The sequence below is a fragment of the Lissotriton helveticus genome, chromosome 3_1, assembly GCF_964261635.1.
Source record: "Lissotriton helveticus chromosome 3_1, aLisHel1.1, whole genome shotgun sequence".
In the NCBI taxonomy this organism is placed as follows: Eukaryota; Metazoa; Chordata; class Amphibia; order Caudata; family Salamandridae; genus Lissotriton; species Lissotriton helveticus.
Window position 1 is genome coordinate 1471134706 of NC_136061.1, and position 23624 is coordinate 1471158329.

Below are 23624 nucleotides of genomic sequence, written 5' to 3' on the forward strand. Positions count from 1 at the left end.
AAATCTAGGATTTTTTTCTTTGTTCAGACAAATGCAATTTTTCAACATCCAATTATTGCTGGTAGAACTTGAGCAAGGCTATCAGATCATCTTCTTAAATGCAGAATTGTCAATTTTTTAGGATATTATAAATACCCTTACTAGGGCTTAACACTATACGTAAAATATCAACAATGGTTTTTGAGGTGTGAACAGGTGGTTGTTGGGGTCTGAATATCACCATGTGCGAGATAAAACAATTGTTTGCACGCTTTAAGTTAATCTGTCCATAGGGTGAGGAAATGTAAACAATAAAAAGTTGGGGGGGATATAAAAAATAAATAATTACAAAGTTGAACATTTCTAGCTCTAAAAAGGGTGGCAGACATTCAAGAGTGGATACCCGCATAATTAAATAGTTTTCCAGGAAATACAGGCTTTGCCCAAAGCCTCTGGTAGTAGTTCCATCAAAAATATAAAGACTCCATACAACGAAGAGGTAAACAGGTTTAACCTTTGGAAATTACAGAACTTCAAGTCATAAGTCACAAGACAGCCTTTGCAAGACCCGCATCTTTGTGATTGTACTCCGGCCCACTCTACAAATACAACCACAAATGTTTGTACACAGCAATAGAAAATATGTCGGAGCTTAAATTCCTTCAAAATATATACATATTTACACACATGTATAGGAATTGGTTCAAGCCTCCGGCCGCATGATCTTAACTAACGGCAAAGTTAGTTTCCTCCATAAACCATGGGAACTGCCGCTTAGACAAGTTGTCAACTCCAACCTTGTCCATTTCAGATAGTGTGTGGCTCATCCTATTGTGGCTCAAGCTACTGGTATGGCTCATGCCAGACTGAGAGCCATCCATCGTGACAGAGGCACTGCTCATGACTGAACCACCTCCAATGCTGACCGGCAGGGTGGGTATTCCGCCGCCCTGGATAACAGAGATCTCATTTGTCTTCATTGCCAAACCACTGGTCAAAACCGCAGCATACTGATTCCACACTTCTGGGTCGATGCTCATGGAAGGAGGTGCCAGGTCCTTGGGAAAAATTTCCGGCACTCTGGTTTGATTCCCCAGAACAGGTACAGTGTTGTCGAGGGAAAGCCTTCGACCTCTTCTAGCTGAATTATTCCACATGTGGGTTCCAACGTGAACCTTTAGGTTTCCTTTAGTGGTAAAAGCTCTCCCACATATGGTGCTGGCAAATGGCTTCTCACCAGTATGAGTTCTCTCGTGAATCGGAAGAGCACTTACAGAAGAAAAGTTCTTCCCACATGTATTGCAGAGGAGTTGTTTAGCTGATCGACGTGGGGGCACCAGTAGTGGTGACAAGCAGGAAGAATTCGCTGGCTGGCTATTCGAGCTAGAACAATCACTATACAGACGATCAGACGAGGGTTCCAATTTTATGAGTGCTGGTGGAACTTGAGGAAAGAAGCCCAGAGCACTACTCCTCCCATAGTCTCCATTTGAGAAATACAATCCTGGTTCTTCTTTTATGGCCCTCTTGCTGACATTGGCAGAAGTAAGATCCAATGCGCCTTCACCATCTGGATACATTGAGTTATCGATTGAATCGTCCATCGAGTTATCCATGTGGTTTTCCATAGAAGAGTCCATGTGGCAATCCACAGGGCAGTCTGAGGGATGGTCCAGAGAGTTCCCCAGGGGGCGGTCCAGAGAGTTCCCCAGGGGCCGGTCTAGAGAGTTCCCCAGGGGCCGGTCCAGAGAGTTCCCCAGGGGCCGGTCCAGAGAGTTCCCCAGGGGCCGTTCCAGAGAGTTCCCCAGGGGCCGGTCCAGAGAGTTCCCCAGGGGCCGGTCCAGAGAGCGACTTTCAGAACTCAACTGGGCAGGTAAACCAACCTCAAATTTGTGCCCATTAAATACAGCTGTTTTGGAAGTCATGCTTCCATGGTGGTTGTTGGGGGGTGAAGGCGCAGGAAATGATGTAGAGTCCAATGCAGTTGGACTTCGGCCATTTTGAAACTCTTGATCTCCCTCAAAAGATAACGAATCATTTGTCATGCCATCACTATCTGGTGACCCAATCCCACTATATTTGGCACTGTTTTGTCTTAGTAAGTTCAAGGATGAATTCACAATGTTTATTTGTTGCTGTAGCTCTGCTATACTAGACAAAACCCCTGGAGGGGTTTGTGTGCGAGACTCACTATTTGGGCTTGGAGGCTTCAAAGTACGACTTTGAGCATCTGGAAAGTTAGGATCATCTTAATCAAGCTCTTCCATGTGGTCATCAGTGAAACTGTTATTTAGATCTACATTCTTCTCACTAGAGAGAGAACGATCACAGTCTGTATTTTCACTAGCCCCTTCTGGGAGAGGAGTATTGGTAATTTGTCCACCCATGTGCATGCCGATATGCTGTTGTAGAACTACTGCATTTGTGAATTAATTTTTTCTGGCAAATTGGGCAAGAATGTTGCATTTTTAAAGGGGTATTTGCACGGTGAACACCATAAAGTGTTTTGAGATTTCCTTTGGTTGAAAAAGCCCGACCACAGAGTTTGCACTTAAAGGGCCGTTCTCCGGTGTGAATACGGTAATGCATTTTAAGAGAACTTTGACAACTAAGCACTCTGTGGCAAATCACACATTCATTAGGATCTCTTGTTGATCGGTCAATGTTCTCAACAAGTTGCTGCAGCTTTGATGTCTCAGATGCTTGGTCATTTATATTAAATCCACCAAAAAAGCCATTAGCTTGGGGTGGATTAAAGTTCTGCTGCTCGGTTGAGGAATGATTACTGGCTGCACCAGAGGATGACCCACCTTCACTGCCAGAAGATGGTCTGGACACCACATTGTTCGAGAGAGAACCACCCAAAGAATCCTTCATGCCTGCTATGAGTGGAGCATTCTGGGAAAGATTCAAACCAATGGGCAGAGGAGTTAACATAGGCTTAATATCTGCAATGACATTGGATTCATCCATGGGCACAGACATTCCATAAGGTATGCCATTGGGGGTAGGAACATTATCAAGATGCTCAGGTACTGGGTACGGATTCATTCTAATATAGGGATATTTGTCTCGGTGACGCTGAAAATGAACTTTAAGGTTTCCTTTAGTTGTAAAACGATTGCCGCAAATATTACACTTGAAAGGTCTTTCACCAGTATGAGAACGAAGGTGTATTTGTAGAGCACTATCATTGCCAAAAACTTTTCCACAAAACTTGCATTTATGCCTAAAAAATGATTTTTCTGTATTTGGTTTCTGGTCAGACACACTTATGTTTGGAGGCTTTCCTTTTTGTGAAGAGTCTATTGTGGAGGGAATTGATGTAAGTGGATTTTGAGAGAGAACAGAGCTTGGTGACTGAGGTAGCAAAGGGTTTGGACATCTTGAAACACTACTTTGGAAAGTTCTATTAGACTCTTGCTTGAACAAGGATGAAGGAAGTCCAGCAGGCCTTGTATTAAGAGGTGGCACACTTGTGCTCGTAACTGGCACTTTTATCTGTCTTAAGGCTTACAGTGATAGGCTTTGGTTACCAGCTTTCTGACCCATAAGAGCAACTGCAGCAGACAGCTGCTGAGACAGGTGAGCACCCAATGCTTTCAGTGGATCAGAAGCAGCTGAAACAGATGGGTGTAAGGCATGAGGGGCCATCATTGCAATTTGGATGCAAATTTGCTCCGTCAGCTGAATCTGTTGAAGTTGCTGCTGCTGCAGGCACACAAGTTGTTCACGGATCAGAGGAATTGCATTAAGGCTCAATGTGGATGCTGAAATTGCATCTGCTGTATGCTGATTAACCGCACCTTTGTGCCTTTTATAGTCTGCAAACTAACATTAGTGTTCAGCACCTTTGGTTTTGGCATGTGGCTGAGAGCAGGTGGAGACTGGTGCAATGGTGGCGACACATTCCGATACGCGTTCCCTTCCAATGAGATCGGACGGGGGGAAGATTCTTCTTTCACATTCGCCACAGCCAAATTGGACCGCTCAAGCTGGAGGTCACTTGCACCTGGACTGTTCATACCATTAGGCAAATGACTAGGAGACGATTCGGGGAGACCCTCAGTGCACAGCGCTTCTTCGTGGTAATTCGGGATCAGCACAGGTGGGGTCTTGGTACAACTTTTCTTATGCTGAATGAACTGGGATAGAGCAAAGAACTCAGCAAAACACCTCTCACAGGTGTGATTCTCTTCCATTCTGCACCTCTTAGTGCTCATTGTGCAATCTCTGTCTGGTCTGCTCTCATTTGGTTCACCCCCAGCGGCCGGCTCCGGTGCCTCGAAGTTCAGGTGCTGCGGCTTGGCCTGTTTGCGCCTGGACATGATGCTTCCAGCCGCATCAGGAGCTGCCCCCCAGCAGCAGCACTGCCCAGGCTCACAGCCGCAGATACCACGAGTTGGGAAGTCGCCCCATGCATGTAGTGTTGTATGCACGTGCAAACTCGTCTTTTAAACCTTCAATTGCCCAGTCTGTATCCTTACACTTCCTCCAAACATTCTGCCACTGCTGAATCAGTATTGCACTGAGCCATTCAGCATTATATTCTTATATATGCACTGTGCTAAAACTGAAGGTGTTATAAATTCAGTCAGGCATTCTCCTTGCAGAACTGTAATCATTGAGTCAGTACCCAAGTACTCATAGAGCAAAGTTGGCCTTAGGGCATGGACTACTTGAAACCCCTATATACTATGCATGCAGTCTTCTATGCACATGCAAACTTGGAAATTACCAACAGTTTGATAGAAGAACTAAACGTACCTCTCACAAGTAGTGAGAGTGAAGAACAAGAAATTAGTGTTGCAGATATGAGCTGTGATTTCCTAGACGAAAGCTTAGATACTAATTTTGTGGAAGCATTAGATTATATCGATTTTTTCGAACATATACATTCCGAAATTGTTAACCAGGAAAATGATGTCAATGAAATACCTGATGAACCTCTTTTAGAAGCTCTGTTAAATTATGAGATGTTAGAAGAATACATTTATTGTTTTATAATAATGGTTTGAGTAATATCTACTAATGCATTCACTGTAGTAAAAGTAAAGCACTTATAGATTCACTTATACATTCTTTACATTATTCTATTGATTCATAGTATGCAAAGTAGGTCTCAGGGCATGGACTGCTTCAAACAAATACAGTATGCATGTACTCTTCTAAGCACTTGAAAACTTGTCTTTTAAACCTTCAATTGCCCAGTGTGTATCCTTACACTTCCTCCAAACACTCTGCCACTGCTGTTTCAGTATTGTAGTGAGCCATACAGCAGTGTGTGCTTATCTATACACTGTGCTAAAAGTGAAGCAGTTATACATTCAGCTCGACACTCTCCTTGCAGAACTGTAATCATTCAGTCAGTACCTAAGTACTCATGCAGCAAAGTAGGCGTTACGGCATGGACTGCTTTGAACCCTTATAGATTATGCATGCACTCTTCTATGCCCCTGCAAAGTTGTCTTTGAAACCTTCAATTGCCCAGTCTGTATCCTTACAGTTCCACTAAACACTCTGATACTGCTTTTTCAGTATTGTAGTGAAATATTCAGCAGTATGTGCTTATCTATGCACTGTACTAAAAGTGAAGCAGTTATACGTTCAGCTAGACACCCTCCTTGCAGAAGTGCAATTATTCAGTCAGTACCGAAGTACTCATACAGTAAAGTAGGCCCTAGGGCATGGACTACTTCAAACCCCTATATACTATGCATGTAGTGTTCTATGCACCTGCAGACTTGTCTTTTAAACCTTCAATTGCCCAGTCTGTATTCAGTATTGTACTGAGCCATTCAGCAGTATATGCTTATCTATGCACTGTGCTTAAACTGAAGGTGTTATAAATTCAGTCAGGCACTCTCCTTGCAGAACTGTAATCATCCAGTCAGTACCCTAGTAGTCATGGAGCAAAGTAAGTCTTAGGCCATGGACTGTTTAAACCCCTGTAGACTATGCGTGTAGTCTTCTATGCACCTGCAAACTTGTGTTTTATACCTTCAATTTCCCAGTCTGTATCCTTACACTCCTTTCAAACACTCTGCCACAGCTGTTTCACTATTGTAGTGAGCCACACAGTAGTATGTGCTTATCTATACACTGTGCTAAAAGTGAAGCAGTTATACATGCAGCTCGACACTCTCCTTTCAGAACTGTAATCATTCAGTCAGTACCTAAGTACTCATGCAGCAAAGTAGGCGTTATGCCATGGACTGCTTCAAACCCCTATAGACTATGCATGCACTCTTTTATGCCCCTGCAAAGTTGTTTTTAAACCTTCAATTGCCCAGGCTGTATCCTTACAGTTCCACTAAACACTCTGATACTGCTGATTCAGTATTGTACTGAGCCATTCAGCAGCATATGCGTATCTATGCACTGTGCTAAAACTGAAGGAGTTAAAAATTCAGTCAGGCATTCTCCTTGCAGAACTGTAATCATCCAGTCAGTACCCTGGTAGTCATGGAGCAAAGTAAGCCTTAGGCCACGGACTGTTTAAACCCCTATAGACTATGCTTGCAGTCTTCTATGCACCTGCAAAATTGTGTTTTATACCTTCAATTCCCCAGTCTGTATCCTTACAATTCCAGCAAATACTCTGTCATTGCTGATTCAGTATTGTACTGAGCCATTCCGCAGAATATCCTTATCTATGCACTGTGCTAAAACTGAAGCTCTTATAAATTTAGTTAGGCACTCTCCTTGCAGAATTGTAATCATCCAGTCAGTACCCAAGTATTCATGAAGCAAAGTAGGCCTTAGGGCATGGACTGCTTCAAACCTCTATAGACTATGCATGCAGTCTTCCATGCACCTGCAAACTTGTCTTTTCTACCTTCAATTCCCCAATGTGTATCCTTACGCTTCCAGCAAATACTCTGTCATTGCTGATTTAGTATTGTACGGAGCCATTCAGCAGTATGTCCTTATCTATGCACTGTGCTAAAACTGAAGGGCTTGTAAATTTAGTCAGGCACTCTCCTTGCAGAACTGTAATCATCCAGTCAGTACCCAAGTACTCATGGAACAAAGTAGGCCTTAGGCCATGGACTGCTACCAACCCCTTTAGACTATGCTTTCAGTCTTCAATGCACCTGCAAACTTGCCTTTTATACCTTCAATTCCCCAGTCTGTATCCTTACACTTCCACCAAACACTCTGTCACTGCTGTTATATTTTTGTAGTGACTCATTCATCAGTGTGTAGTAATCCGTTCACTACATTTAAACACTAATAGGCAGATGTACAATAACTGGCACATCCCCAGGGATATGCCAGTTATTGTACACTGTGACACCACCACCATGGATGTGCCGTATTTACAATGCGGTGCACCATGGGGCAAAAACCGCACAGATATGTGATTTATCTGTGCCATGAAGGCGACACATTGCTTGAGTTGCGTTGCAAGTGCAAAGCATCTCCAGCAATGCTCTGGGGGCCCTGTGCTCAGAATGCTGTGTCAATGCTTACGCCTGCTTCAAGCAAGTGCAGGGTTTTGACGCAGCATGAGCTCAAAAGTGACAAAGTGAAATCTTGTAGATTTTACTCAGCCACTTTTAGGAGGTGTTCCTGTGCCGGAACGCCCCCCCGCCCGTGTAGGAATGTCTCCTCCTGGTACAGGAATTTACAATGTGACGCACCTCCCAGATGCGTCACATTGTAAATACCACACACCATGGCACATCTTTTTCACCATCGCTGCATCAGAAAAGTGATGCAATGGCGGTGTAAAAGAGGCACAAGGAGGTTGTAAATCTGCCCCTAACACTTACAAATTCACCCAGGCAGTTTCACCAGCAGTGCAAAGGGAAGCATATACTTGTAACATATTTATACACATATGTTACATTCAAGTGCTTCGGAAGTACTACAGTATACTATAAGTAAACACCTTATAGATTTACTCTGTAGCACTTCCTTATAGTTCTACACTTTCACATTCACCATACACCACTAATGTATTCATTCATTCATTTATGCACTAACCATTCATTCGAACAAAGTTTTACATCCTATCATGGAAATATAGCTTTTTTTCTGACCAGAGAAGGTAGTTCTGAAAAGAAATGTTTTTTTGTGTTTTTTGAAGTTTTGTATTATTTGGGGAGTTTTTTACCAGCTTTTTTTTTTAACGGAAAAAATGAAACTGCAACCCAAAAAGTGTCCAACAGGAACAAATCAATCAACAAAAAAAATTAACGACGTGAACAACGGTGCTCCCGTTTCCTCCGGATAATCAAGTCAATCAATTGTTCACCATAACACAAAAGCTCATTACAAAATTTGCAATGTATGACGAGATCCGCAAAATCAGGTTCGATATTTGGGTGCGGACTGCTTGCTTTAGGTGGTGGTGCAGTAGATGTGCTGGGAACAGGAGGTGGAGGGTTGTCCCGCAGCCTTTCTGTGCAAGCTCTTGCGTAATTATTAGGGTGCAGAGTTTTCACATGGCGCACCATGCTCGCTGTTCCAAAGGAATATTTTTTGCTGGGGTCGCCCCTGAAAAGAGTTGTGTCACATAATTTACATGTAACTTTTGGGGCATTGACCTTTGTTTGATGTTCAGGGAAGGTGAAAAATGTCCATATCACAGCCTCTTTCCTTTTTTGCTGAGGTTGCTCTGGAATAAATTCCTCCTCTGAAGAGTGCTCGGAAGAGGACTCCACAAGTGCAGCCATACTGAAGTTTGGTTCTAAAGTGACTGGAACTCCACAGAAGAGATGGTTCTCCTGATAAAGTCAAAGAAGAATGATTAAAATGGGTGGGGTCTTTCAACAGTTGGGATAGGAAGTCTTATGAACCAATCAAATCTGTAGTTTTAAAGTCACATGGCTTTGCGTACGCTTACGGTGTGCTTACGGAACGCGTACGGATGGCGTACGGACGTGATTTCCGTAATTGCTTTTAAAAGTAATATACGCTTATTAAAAGTAAAAAAACCTATATTTTCAACAATTAAAAACTTTCATGCCGTATGCGTACTTGGCGCTGTACATGACGTCACACGGAAGCGTTGTTGTGACGCGTAACGTCAAAACGTGGTCGTAACGTATGCGCCGGTACGCGCAGAGCACGATTACCAGTACAAAGTATGGTGTGATTACCGTACGCATACCGTATGATTACCCCCCAAAAAATGAAAAACTAAATATATAAAATTAAATTTTAATATATTGAAAAAATTATTACAAAAAACTAATTTTTAATTTTGTTTTGTTAATATTTTACATTAAGAATATGAAATATAACTTAAACAAATTAAATAACTATAAATAATTATAATAAAAATGTAGGAAATTAGTATAAAAAGAAAGAAATATATTAATTAATACATTTAAAAATTATCATTAACAAAACCTTTGTAATTCACTGAAAAAAACATAGGTTTCACACATGTTATATTTAGGAATTAGCATTTCAAAAACCTTTGAAATTCACTGAAAAAACCATAGGTTTCACACACGTCATAGTTAGGAATTAGCATTTAAAAAACATTTGAAATTCACTCAAAAAACCATAGGTTTCACACATGTTATAGTTAGCTGGCCATTTCACTCATACAAAACCATTAAAATTCCCCTGTTATAGTTAGTTCAGCTAACTATAACTTGCGCGCCCGCAGTGCACTGCTGATGAAGTCACATATTACATCACTAATAACATGGTCAGTGACATCACTCATGACATCACTGATGACATGTCAAATGACATCACTGATGACATTACTGATGACATCATCAAGTGAATGTGTGTCTTTCTGAAAAATAAATATTTTTTATATATGTATATCTAAAGGTCGATGGAAGAATAAATGGGTAAATAAGTGTCTAAATGAATGTATTTTTGTTAAAATGATTGTATAACTGACTTATTAAGTGTATCTTAGTGAATACATGTATTGGCGAGTAATATTTAAATATCTAAATATCTGTATCAGTGTCTCACTTTGTCTAATAAGTGGCTGCATTGGTTGGTGAGTAGCTACATGAGTGTCTATCTGGGTTATTAGTTGGTTTTTTGAGTATCAGTATGAGTGTCTGTATGGTTCGGTGGGGGTATTACTCAGCGCATAGATGCATGAATGACTGACTCACTGTTTGTATGTGTTTTGAAGACAGCATGTGTGCCGGACTGTATGGGTGGATGAGTGTGTGTATGGGTGTTAGTGAGTGAATGACTGTCTCAATAGTGTCTATGAGTAACTACATATGTTTTAATGTACTATATGTGAGTATTGATGTATATAAGTGATTATATGTGAGAGTGAGAGATTGGGAGAGTTTCTGTATAAATAAGTATGTGTTTCTATAAGTGAATTTTTTAAGAGATGTATGTGTACGTTTCTGTAAAAGTAAATGAAGTGGTGTGTGTATTGCTGTATATGCAAATAAATGGATGTTTGATAGGTTATTTGCATGTGTGAGTATGTGTGTGAGTAACTCAATGGACTCATTACGCTGAGAGGAGGTCTGCCACTCTTTCACAAGGATGATGTCATCAGTGATGTCATCAGTGATGTCATTTGAGATGTCATCAGTGATGTCATGAATGATGTCACTTACCATGTCATGAGTGATGTAATATGTCACATCATCAGCAGTGCATTGCGGGCGTGCAAGTTATAGTTAGCTGAACTAACTATAACGGGGGGATTTCAATGGTTTTGTATGAGTGAAATGTCCAGCTAACTATAACATGTGTGAAACCTATGGTTTTTTCAGTGAATTTCAAAGGTTTTTTAAATGCTAATTCCTAACTATAAAGTGTGTGAAACCTATGTTTTTTTCAGTATATATATATATTCACTGAAAAAACCATAGGTTTCAGGAACGTCATAGTTAGTTGGACATTTCACTCGTAAAAACCAGAGAAATTCCACCATTATAGTTAGTTCAGCTATGCACTTCTGATGACGTCATGTATTACATCATTCAGGACATGGTCAGTGACATCACTAATGACATGACTGATGATATCTCAAATGACATCACTGATGACTTGATGACATCATCCAATGACTGAGTGTTTCTGTAAAGTTTAAATATCTTTTATATAGATATATGCCAAGGTGTATTGAAAATGAGTGGGTGTATAAGTGTACAGATGGAGGATTTTGTAGGTGCGTGACAGATTCTATAGGGGAGTGATTAAACGTGTCTTACTGAATGCATGGGTTAGTGACTAAACTGTGTGAATGTCTGTATCATTCTGTCTGTTGTTGTGTAAGCTGCTGCATGGGTTAGTCAGTAGCTTACATGAGAATCTATATGGGCTATTGATTGGTTGCCTGAGTATCTGATTGGGTGCCTCAGTGTGTGTGTGGGTGGGTGGGAGATGTGTGACTCTGTGCATAGATGTGTGAGTGGTTGATTCACTGGGTGTATGGGTTCAAGAGTGCATGTGCAAACAGCTGTATGGGTGGGTGAGTGTGTGTATCGGTGTGTTGGTGACAGAATGGATGTCTCAGTGATACATGTCCAAGTAACTACATATGTAAAAGGCAGTGTATGTGAGGGTTGGAGTATATAAATGACTACACGTGAGTGTCAGTGATTGTGAGAGTGGCTGTATGGATGAGTGTGTGTTTGTATCAGTGATTGTATCAGAGAGTAAATATGCGTTTGTTTCTATTTGAATAAGTGATGAGGCAGGTTAGTTAATCAGCCAGGCAGAGTCCCATCCGGGTTCTTAATGGAGTGCTTTGAAAGTGTCCTTGAAAGTATGTGAGCATTGGAGCCCACTGGAGGGTGAAAATTATAAAAATGGAACTACAAGGACCAGCGTGCAAAGGAACTATTGTAAAATGAAAAGAAGAAATGCATACCGGAGGCTAATGAAAGAATAATTAAACTGCACGCAGGGACTTTGGGTTGCTGTAAAATGTTAATCAAATGATTGCATTGGCCCATGAAGAAGGAGAAAGGAATCTGTGAAATGCGTAGGCCAAAGGACTTCCTTACGGGATGCGAAGCTGCCTCTTTTTTCAAATAAAGGATGTTTCCTAAACCTACCTGAGAGTGCAGCTCCAAGTTTCTGGGCAAACTTTTGGATGATTTATTTCTGGGGGTTCCAGGTTACAGGAGGTACGCACCACCCCATAATTAATAGGGGCCCTGACGGGTGAAAACTCATTCTTGAGATGGCAAGGCAGGTTAATTCATCAGCCAGGCAGAGTCCTATCCGAGGGCTTAATGGAGGGCTTTGAACGTGTCCTTGAAGGAATGTGAGCATTGGAGCCCATTGGAGGGTGAAAATTATAAAAGGTGAACTACAAGGACCAGCTTGCAAAGGAACTATCGTAAAATGAAAAGACGAAATGCACACCGGAGGCTAATGAAAGAATATTTCAACAGTACGCAGGGACTTTGGGTTGCTGTAACATGCTAATCAAATGCTTGCATTGACCCATGAAGAAGGAGAAAGGAATCTCTGAAACGCATAGGCCAAAGGACTTCCTTACGGGATGCGAAGCTGCCTGTATTTTTTCAGATAAAGGATGTTTCCTAAACCTACCTGGGAGTGTGGCTCCAAGTTTCTGTGCAAACTTTTGGATGATTTATTTGCAGCGGTTCAAGGTCGCAGGAGGTACGCACCACCCCTAAATTTATAGGGGCCCTGACGGGTGAAAACTCATTCCTGAGATGGCGAGGCAGGTTAATTAATCAGCCAGGCAGAGTCCCATCCGGGGGCTTAATGGAGGGCTTTGAAAGTGTCCTTAAAGGAATGTGAGCATTGGAGCCCACTGGAGGGTCAAAATTATAAAGGGTGAACTACAAGGATGATCGTGCAAAGGAACTATTGTGAAATGAAAAAAATAAATGCACACCGGAGGCTAATGAAAGAATAATTTAACAGCACGCAGGGACTTTGGGTTACTGTAAAATGTTAATCGAATGCTCACATTGGCCCATGAAGAAGGAGAAATGAATCTCTGAAACGCGTAGGCCAAAGGACTTCCTAACGGGATGCGTAGCTGCCTGTCTTTTTTCAAATAACAGATGTTTCCTAAACCTACCTGGGAGTGCAGCTCCAAGTTTATGGGCAAACTTTTGGATGATTTATTTGCGGCGGTTCCAGGTCACAGGAGGTACGCATCACCCCTAAATTAATAGGGGCCCTGACGGGAGAAAATTAATTCCTGAGATAGGCAGGTTGATTCATCAGCCATGCAGAGTCCCATCCGGGGGCTTAATGGAGGGCTTTGAAAGTATCCATGAAGGTATGTGAGCATTGGAGCCCACTGGAGGGTGAAAATGATAAATAGTGAACTACAAGGACCAGCGTGCAAAGGAACTATCGTAAAATGAAAAAGAAAATGCACACCGGAGGCTAATGAAAGAATAATTAAACAGCACGCAGGGACTTTGGGTTGCTGTAAAATGTGAATCGAATGCTCGCATTGGCCCATGAAGGAGGAGAACAGAATCTCTGAAACACGACCTTCAATAGAGAGAGTTGGATATTTTGTTAATTTCATGCCCACAACAAGTACAAGTGACTTGTTTAGGTTTATCTTCATGTCCAAGTTATTCATATAATTTTTCCATACTCCTCTATGATTCCTTGCAGTGCTCTGCTAGTCCGTTCAAGGAGCACTGTATCTTCTGCATAGTGGAGTATTGGAACAGGGGAAGAATTTATGAGGGAAACATCTGGGGTAGAATCTGATAAGGCAGAACCCACCACTTTGGTGTATAAAGCAAATAAGAAAGTGGCGAGTACACAGCCCTGTCTCACACCACGAGTAATATTAAAATATCTTGTGTGTTCCCCCTTTTTCCCATAACGTACGCAAGCCAGAGCATAAGCGTGCATCTCTCGAATGAAGCTTATTATCTATATCTCTATTCTCATATCCTCCTTTATAACCCAGAGCTTAGAGTGAGCCACACAGTTAAAGGCGGCTGTTAAATCCATAAATGCAATACACAGATGGGCTTTTTTAGCCACTGTATACTTCGCAATTATCTTGCTTAATTTGAGGGACTGATTCTTGCTGTTGATATTTCTGTGGCACGATATTTCCAACTCGATATTTGTGTAAGTCGACATATCCTCATCATCTTGGTGGAATTTCTATGGTTTTGTACGAGTGAAAAGTTCAGCTAACTATAATGCCAATGAAACCTGTGTTTTTTCCAGTGAATTTCAAAGGTTTTTTAAATGCTAATTTCTACCTACAATGTCCCTAAAACCTATAATGTTTTTTATGTAAATCCTAAAAAGACTTGTATAATTTTTGTAGTAAAAAACTAACTGTAACAGTAGTCTTTTATAACTAATAATTGCCTCCCGGATTTATGGTATTTATTTTTGGAGCATTTCCATCTGTATTTATCCATATTTCTTTAAATAATTGTATCTGTATTTACCCATATATATATTGGGTTTTGTGAAAAAATTAATCTGAAATAAGTATATTTCCACATTTATTTTTCTGATAAATATGCACTCATGCCTGAAGGACTGACCGTTTTCAGTCTTATAAACACACTCAGATGATAAAATATGCACAACCTTGATATTAAAATGTACATTATTTTCGTAATCAAGTATACATATTGCTGTTTAAGGCTCGTTACTAAAATTCTTTAATTGTTTTAACTCTCTTACTATTAGAATGACAGAGCTATTTGCCTGGTAGTCATGATTGATAGCATTTAGAATCACTCTAAAAATAATCCAATTTCTGTTTTTATCCACATTTTAAAATATATACAGACAGGAAAATGAATAGTTTTCCGTCTGTATTCATCTGTGAAAATCAGTAAAAACGGAAAACAGGGAGCCCTACTTATAATTTAACAATGTTTATAGCTTAATTAGCAGTAATTAACATATAACTGTAGAAAAAGGGTAACGCAGTACCTATGATACCTGACTTCGAACAGCAGCGTACACAGTTCGATTCCCGGCTCCAGCGGCATGTTAGCCCACCACTATGTCACTGTGGGAAATGCCTTGCTTAATCTTCCTGACGCCCCCAAGCGCCTGCACACCTTTCCGGGAGTAGCTGTATGCTTTACAACTGCTTGCATTGTTTTTAATTTAACATCCTAATGATGACAAATATTAGCACACATTTTTTTTTCTTATATTGTGAACAATATTTTTTTATGTCTTCTATTTAGATGTTTTTAGTCATGAGAATGGGAATTACACGGTTTGCCAGGAAACAGTTTTTAAGCTGGCCAACCTATGTACATTTTAAGGACCTTATACTTGTTACGATCTAAATCAAAACCTTTACATCTTCACATTTTGTAACTTTTCCCAACACGTGCACAAGTTAAACAGTTAAAACGTGAGCACGTGTGAACTGTAAAACGTGACATCTAAATGGGTGGAGCCACATCTTCCTTCTATAAACAAGTCAATAACCAAAAAGTATATAAACCACACCCGTTGTTTGATTAGTTTCGTTTTCACAATTTATTAACCTGTGTCCATTCTGTGATGCAGGTTCCCTTTTCTACAGTAAGATTCTTGTTTTGCCGAAACAAAACATATTCCGGAGTTGTAAGTTGTTTGAACATGGCATACTAGATGTTTATAATACGTAGCTATTTGTTAATATTTAAACATTTGTATTTAAAGAAAAAGTGTTATTGCTTGTTTTTGATGTTTTTCTGTAATTTCAGCAGCTTGTTTTCAGAAACAGACGGAAAACAGCAAACATTGGTCCTTTTCTGGCTCCTTTGAGCTCATATATTGTGACTTTGTATATTATAATATTGACACTGTACTTCACTTCGGAGGTGTTGGTGACCCATCGAGGCAAGCCCTAATGATTTATAAGTAACGTCACCCGCTTCTGGTTGTTAGTCTGTTTTCCCCTTGGGATCATATACTGTCAATATGTATAGTATAATATTGTCAGTCATTGTTATCTCAGAGGAGTTCATGACCCGTCGGCGCCAAGAGTAAAGATGTATACGCAACATCATCAGCTTCTGCTTGTTAGTCTGTTTCCCCCTTGGGATCATATACTGTGAATATGTATATTATAATTTTCACAGTCATTATGAGCTCAGAGGAATTTGACCTGTTGCCATGAAAATTATTCATTTCGAAGTCCTGGAGAAAACAAGCTCTAAAATATTCACAGCTCGAAAGTATTTAGTTAGTGATCTTCTGTTGTATTCATAACTGTATTTTCCTTTTCTTTTTTGTGTAAAAACAGTGTCACTTTTTATATTGTAATGAAGTGTCATATTGTTACAGAAGAGGAATTGGAGCTGTGTTGGCACCATCTGAAATACAGTTTACTAACCTTTATAACTTACTTGATCAGATATTTTTTCAGTGAGCATATTTTACGAAATTGCAGTCTAAAAAAATATAGCTTTCATACATACTTTCTTACTTTAAACATTTGATTAACCCTACATGTCTAAATGTTATTTTCTAATTTCTATTTTTCTCAGTTGCAGTTCCTATACACCTTCTCCCTATCGAATATATATTACCAGTACTGTATAATATCATAGTACTGTTCTATATATTCTTTAAAGAGTACGTGATTTGTTAGCGGAACAGTGTGTGACCTCTATGTACTACGACAGAACGGTCCCGAATTCTACAGAATACATATTTCAAAAAATGATAATGCGTACACTTCTATGTAATATGAAGTCATTTGTATTTAACAGTTTTTTACTTGTTCTTCTGACCTCAGATGATGTAGTGCAGGAGTGTTTCTTGTCGCACTTCTTTTCTACTTATCTAAAAGTAACACATGCCCTCTTATATTATCAAGAATATGGGGAAACACTTTTACAAACTTTACCAGAAAAAAGAAGGGTGTGTCCACACTTAAGTGACATTTTATGAAATTCCATTTTTATTTGTCACCCCTTTGATATATACAGCGTCAGTTTCCGAAGAAAGTTTATTCGTAATTGCTCAATAAAAACTGTTTGAAACCTAGACTGAAATTTTGGCTGCGCAACCACACCTCCCCATCAGAAAAGTAAACACCACATTAATAGTAAATAGTGCTCCTGGGAAGTGTCCCACCCTTAAACTTGATAAAAATAAGACCGCAAGACACTGTTTTTTTCCGCCGTGATTTGTACATTCCACGGCAATTATATAAATGCTCCTTAAAATATATAAAAAACTATTTTTACATTCACAATCCCTGTCCACCAGCTTGTGACCACTGTACAGAAGCAATAGTGTTCCTACCCTCCACTCCACTACTTTGTTTCTCCGTACTCCTTTGAAGTGTGTCACAAAATGGCTGACAACAGTGAACCGTTCCCACCCAATAAGGAACAAACTTGTGCTAGGAGCACTTTAGCCTACAAAATGTCCATGTTGTTCCACAGAGGAGGGGGGAATGGCTGCCAACACTTCTACTTCTAATGCTTCACAGCCAATGAACATTAAGCTTGAGAAGGTCCCGCTTGAAACACGTTACCCGATGAGATGTCCCTAATACTCCGCGGAGGGGGAAGGAATCGCTGACAACACTTCTACTTTCAATGGTTTACAGCCAATCATTATTAAGCTTGGGAAAGTCCTCCTTGGAACAGGTCAGCCAATCAGATGTCCCTCCTACTTCGCGGAGGGGAAGTTAAAGGCTGGCAACACTTCTACTTTCACAAAAGTTCGCAACCAGTCAACATTAAGCTCTGGAAGCTCCTCCTTAGAACACGTCAGCCAATCAGATGTCCCTTCTACTCCGCGGAGGAGAAAGGAATAGTTAGCAACACTTCTACTTTCAATGGTTCGCAACCAATGAACATTAAGCTCTGGAAGATCCTCCTTAGAACATGTTAGCCAATCAGATGTCTTTGCTACTCTGCGGAGGGAAAGTGAATGGCTGGAAAAACTTCTACTTTCAATGGTTCACAGCCAATGTTAGTTTGAAGTTTATTTTATTATGCTTGATGAATTAAAACCATTGCATACAAAAGATAACATTTCTCACGGTTTTGATGAAATATTTAAGGTTTTACATCACGTTAAAAGAGAGCTCAATTAATAAAACATTCTGCACGTTAGCCGTGTTTACTGTTAATATTATTTTGACTGTACCTATTCTTGTAAAGTTCCAGTCGGTTCTTGTAATGAATAGTCTTTTTACCCCTCTGTCCGGTGCTTCATTCTTTTTGCGGTTATCTCGAGGAATTTAATTAGCCGGCAATTTAACTGGACCAGCTAGGGGTTGAAGCACAGCATTAACGCTTGTCTGCATGATCTGGCTCCGTACTGTTTGAACACCGGCTTTAGCAGAGTGACCCTTATATCTTTTAACTAGTTACAGATGCATATACCATGGATTGCATCTTCAACGACGCTGCCGCATAAACGACACTTCTGGACTCCCCCTTTCTCTCCCAAGGCGGCAGAAATTGATTAAAGGGCCCGACCCCCCGTCGGAGTCTTTGGAATTTTTCCTTGATGTTAATTTTTAATCCCATTTTCAGGTAGAACAGGGATTTTAGCTTTTTGTATGTATGTAAGACCATCCAGCCGTGCGATCGTTTGGCCAATGTTTGTCCTCTTTTGCGGATAGTAAACAAGTTGCCTTGGTCATGCTTTTTTTGAATGTTAGATGGTTTACCTGAACGTCCCATAGCTCTGTTAAACCTAGGTGTGTGATAGATTCCTGGAGATTAAGTATGGGCGAAATTTGCGAATTCGCGTTCTGCGAATTCGTGCAAAATCGAATTTGCAATCTGCAAAATCTGCGAATTCGTGCGACTTTGCGGATTTTTGGTTTTCTGCGTGTTCGCGAGGCTTTTTGCGTTTTGGCGGGCCGCTTGCATGGCGAAGTTACCCATGCGGTCGTGTATGGGAGAGGCCATCTTGTTTGCATGATGTGTGTCCGTTTCCGGGCGCTAGTTGAATGCTCGCGTCGTATGCGGCGCACAATTACGTGTTCGCAGGCGTTTTCGCGTGCTCGCGGGGGAAATATCGCGCAAACTTACCCACGCGGTCCTCAATGGGAGCGCCCAACTGGTTTTTCATTCATTGCTATGGTTCTGTGCATGCTTTCTAATCCTCCTTTCATCTGTGCAATCCTTTGTTTCTTTGGACTTTTTTTAATCTTTTCTACTCTATGTCTATCCCTCTTTTTTTCTACATCTATATTTTGTGGTTTTTTCAACTTTTCGTTACTTTTAAAGCTACTTTTTAAAACTTTTTTTTCCTTTACTTTTTCCCTATTCTTTCCTTTTTTTTCTTTCTGCTGTACAGGACCATGGCAAAGGGAGCCGGGAAGGAGAAGGGGAAGGGTCCCGCACCCCGTCCCCAGCTCCCTTGCGGGCGGTTAGGGGGGAGGAAGTGTTGGCCAGGGAGATATTCAGCACGGTGGAGGTGGCCACAGAGATCTTTTATGTGCAGCGCCACCTCCCCAAGAACGTGGCAGCAGGGGGCAGGCTCGCGTCAGGGTATGGCCTCCGGGATCGTCGCCAGCTGTGGGGAAAGGTGTGCCGGGCCATACGGAGGGAGTCAGGGGTCCGGCGCACCTACCATCAAGCGACGCACCGGTGGTCAGACCTCCTTGACCGCGAGCAGGACCTGCTCCACCTGCTCGGTGTGGAGATCCCTGGCCTTGGTGAGTAGCTATTTAATAACTACTTTGTTTTCTTCTGCTCTGTGTTATATTGCTAATATATGTTTTTCCCGAAGAGCAAGAATGCTGCCAATTTGATTACATTGCAGGTAAATTAACGTTTAAATAGCTTCTGTGATTGCAGGTGCTTGCCTGCTCAGTGGCGTTGCTACTATGCTTACTTGTTTGCAACTTTGTGCTCATTTGGCCTGAATATGTATGAGTGTAGTTCTTTACAGAAATGCGTAATGCTAGAGAGACTTGAGACCCAAGTCTAGTCCTTCCTTTGTACTCCTGTTGCCAATAAGAAGAAGAGATAGTGATGGATTGATAGGTTCAGGCTGAGTATATTATAACTTGTTATTAGTAGTAGTAGTACTACATTTTTTAGTGCTCTGCAATCATGATGACGGACTGTGTCTGTCACGTCACGTGCTGCTGAGTGCTGGCAGTCGTTGTAGAACCTTTTTGTTGTTGGTTTAGTTAGTGATTTACATAACTTTCCAAGTAGACGGTCTGCAAATCCAGCAATACTGTACTAGTATCCTCCTAGTTGACCAGATCAGATAGGTCAATACATGTAGTGCAATTCTTGCTAATTTGTTTCCCCGAGATAATTTAGGATTGTGGTCAAAGAAATCATCAGCACCTCCCAGGGGCAAGAGGACAGCACCACCCCAGACTCCGGCGGAACAGAGTGGGCAGGAGGAACGGTCCACTGCAGGCTCTTCTGCTGGCCCCAGTAAGTAGTTATGTTGTTAATATAATTATACTTCCCTAACTCTATTTTTTACAAAATAGTCTTTGATCTTCTTGTAGACTGTTTCTACATTCTTATCTTGCCTCTCTACCATCACTCTCTGTGCTACTACTATTTACTATTATTTATGAGTCGGTCTGTGTAGGTAGCTAAGCTTGTCTAGTCAGCAAACGGTGTTAAAAAAAACTCTGATCCAGCATTAGCTCTAGAGGCACTCGGTGCAGTCCTCTGGGTTGCCCTTGCTGTCTATTCCAGTCTTCTTAATGTTAGCGCTTTGACAATTTCCAACAACAAAATGTCAATGTCCACCAAGAATAAGCTAGTAGTTGTCTTTTTGATTTGATATTTATTTTATTTTTATTTATTTATAAAGTTTTATATAGCGCGGACATGACCCACGGGGGTATCAGAGCGCTTTACAGTACCCGATTATCACAAGTTATACGTACAGTCGTGAATCGCAAATATTACAATACAAGTGAGGTAGACATTGCTGTTTGATTAAAAGCAGAGGCAGAGTGCGGACAGAGTCTATGGGGTTGTCAGGGGGCTTTACAGGAAATAATTATCAAAAGTTATACAAACAATCGGGGATCGCATATAATACAATATAGGTGAGGTAGACATTACTGTTTGAATACAAGCAAAGGCAGGTAGGCTCCTAGGAGTTATAGGTTTAGGATGACAATTTGTTCATGAGAAACATTTTCGTTTCCTTTTTGAAGGTGGTAAAGGAAGGGATTCTACGTAAGTCTGGGGGAAGGTTGTTCCAGATCTTCGGTGCGATACCAGAGAAAGCTCTGCATCCAGTTCTCTTTTTGTGGAAGGATTGAGGTTTTAGGAGAAGTGAGCTTGCACTTCGCATTTGTCTGCCACCTCCCGACCGTTCTAGCTTTTGTGCTAAATAGCTGGGAGTGTTGCTGTGTAAGGCTTTGTGTGTCATGCAGGCGATCTTTAGTTGTATCCTCGACTCGTATGGTGGCCAGTTCAGAGCCTTAAGGGCCGGGGTGATGTGGTTATTTCTTTTGATTCCGGAGACCAGCCTGGCCGCCGCATTAAGTGAAGCTCTGAGCGGTGCTAGTTTGTATTTAGGAAGACCGCAGAGAGTGGTACTTCTGTAGTCCAGTCTTGGTAGTACTAGTGCTTGGACCGCCATTTTTAGATCAGACTGTGGGAGGAAGGGTTTAAGTTTCCATAAGATACTCAGCTGAAAGTTGGCTCCTTTGGTGGTATTGTAGATTTGTTCCTGCATATTTAAATGTTTGTCGATGGTTATTCCCAGGGATTTTGCGGAGTCAATGATGTGAGGGGCACAATCAAAGAAAGTAAGATGCTTCAGCCATGAGTCTAAGTTGGGTGCATGATTGGGAGGGGATATGAGGAGGAACTCAGTTTTTTTGGTGTTAAGCATGAGGTGGTTGCCATTGAGCCAACTTTGGGTATTATGAAGAATGGCGTTGAGGGAGATGAAGTCCTCTGGTGAAGAGATTTTCAAATAAAGTTGAGTGTCATCCGCGTATAGATGATATAAAATGTTTACAGAGCTAAGTGCATTAGCAAGGGGTTCCATGAGAAGATTAAAGAGGATAGGTGATAAAGCTGATCCCTGTGGGACTCCTAGTGTGACCAAGGAAGGTTGAGAGAATGATTGCTTCAGCTTGATTCTTTGGGTTCTGTTGCTTAGGAAGGAGGTAAACCATTGTAAAACTGGACCGGTTAGGCCCATCCTTTGTTCCAGTATAGACAGTAGATTGTTGTGTTTAACCGTGTCGAAGGCGGAGGATAGGTTGAGAAGTATCAATAGGCACGATTCATTGTGATCCAGCATTTTTAAGATGTCATCCATTATGTTTGTGAGGGCTGATTCAGTACTGTGACCTTGACGGAAACCGGATTGGTGATTATCTAGGAGGTTGAAGTTCTCGATGTGGTGGCAGAGTTGAATTTGTACACATTTTTCCATCAACTTTGCCAGCGTGGGGATGCTGGATATAGGTCGATAGTTGTTGAGGTCTGTGGGGAGGGAGTTGGCTTTCTTTAGTATGGGTGTGACCTGCCCTATTTTCAGACAGTCCAGTATGGAACCTCGCCTAAGAGAGGCGTTGACAATTTTTGCCCATAGAGGTAGAATGGAGGACTTTATCATTTTGATTTCTTGTTCAGTGATGGGCGAGAATGAGTACCAGTTGGCATTTTTCTTTGGTACTCCGGTCGGCAGGTAGAAAAGGTCCTTGATCTGTGAGTAGAGAATTTTTTCTTGGTCAGTAGATAGTTGTGGTTCTTTCTTGGATTGAATGTAATTTTCTATGGTTCTAATCTTTTCTAGGAAGAATTTGGACAGCGCGTCGCAGTTAGGGGTAGCCGGGTTGCTGAGCTCCACTACATTTGCAGAGTTGTACGATTGTTGTTTTACGATTTCAAATAACATTTTAGGACGGTTTATGGCTTGGTTCAGCTGAGTTTTGAAGAAGTCTGCTTTAGCTTTTGTGATTTTTCTGTTGTACGTGTTTCTCAGTGCCCTAAGTTGGTGTAGATGATCAACGGAAGGTGTTGCTTTCCATGCTTGCTCAGCTAGCCTTAATTTGCGTCGGTCTGAGTTAAGATTCTCATTGAACCATGATTTGGAGATTTTGGTGGAGAAATTTTTTTCTTGAAGGGGCGCTGTGGTATCCAGAATTTCAAGCATAGTGGTGTTGTAGAAATCCGTGAGATCTTAGACGTCGGCCAGATCTGCTGATGGTGTCAGGGCGGAATTGCATTGGGACATCAGGGCAGTAGCATCGATATTCCTTATATTCCTTTTCCATTGTTTAGTTTTTGTAGGTTGGTTTCGTCTTGGCGTTACCTCGCTGTTGATGGAGAAGAGGATATTGTAATGATCAGTCCAGTCACATGGGGAGATAGATTCTAGTGATATGATGTTTCTTTTAGCTATGATGAAGTCTAAAGTCTCCCCCTTGTTATGGGTTGGGCTGTCACATAATTGCGATAATTCCTGGTCTGCCAGAAAGGATTTGAGGCTGCTTCCATCGTGATCGCCGGTATTGCTCCAATGGATATTGAAATCTCCCAGAAAGATCTGTGGCACTTGTGAGTTGGCATTGACTGTAATGACTTCCATTAGCTCATCGATGAACCTCGGATTGTCACCCGGGGGTTGTATATTATGTGAAGTTGGCAGATGATGCCCTTGTCATCCGAGATGTTGGTGCAAAGATATTCACAAGAGGATAGGGAGATGGTGTCTGATTGTTTAAGTGTGGTGGTGTTTCGATGGATGCAGGCAATCCCCCCTCCGGGCTTCCCTGTTCT

At 41.3% G+C, this 23624-nt stretch overlaps 1 pseudogene; it reads right to left on the minus strand.

Annotated features, from left to right (window-relative positions):
* Positions 1 to 704: 704 nt before the first annotated feature.
* LOC144824268 (sal-like protein 4 pseudogene) lies at positions 705 to 22998 on the minus strand (annotated as a pseudogene).
* Positions 22999 to 23624: the final 626 nt, after the last annotated feature.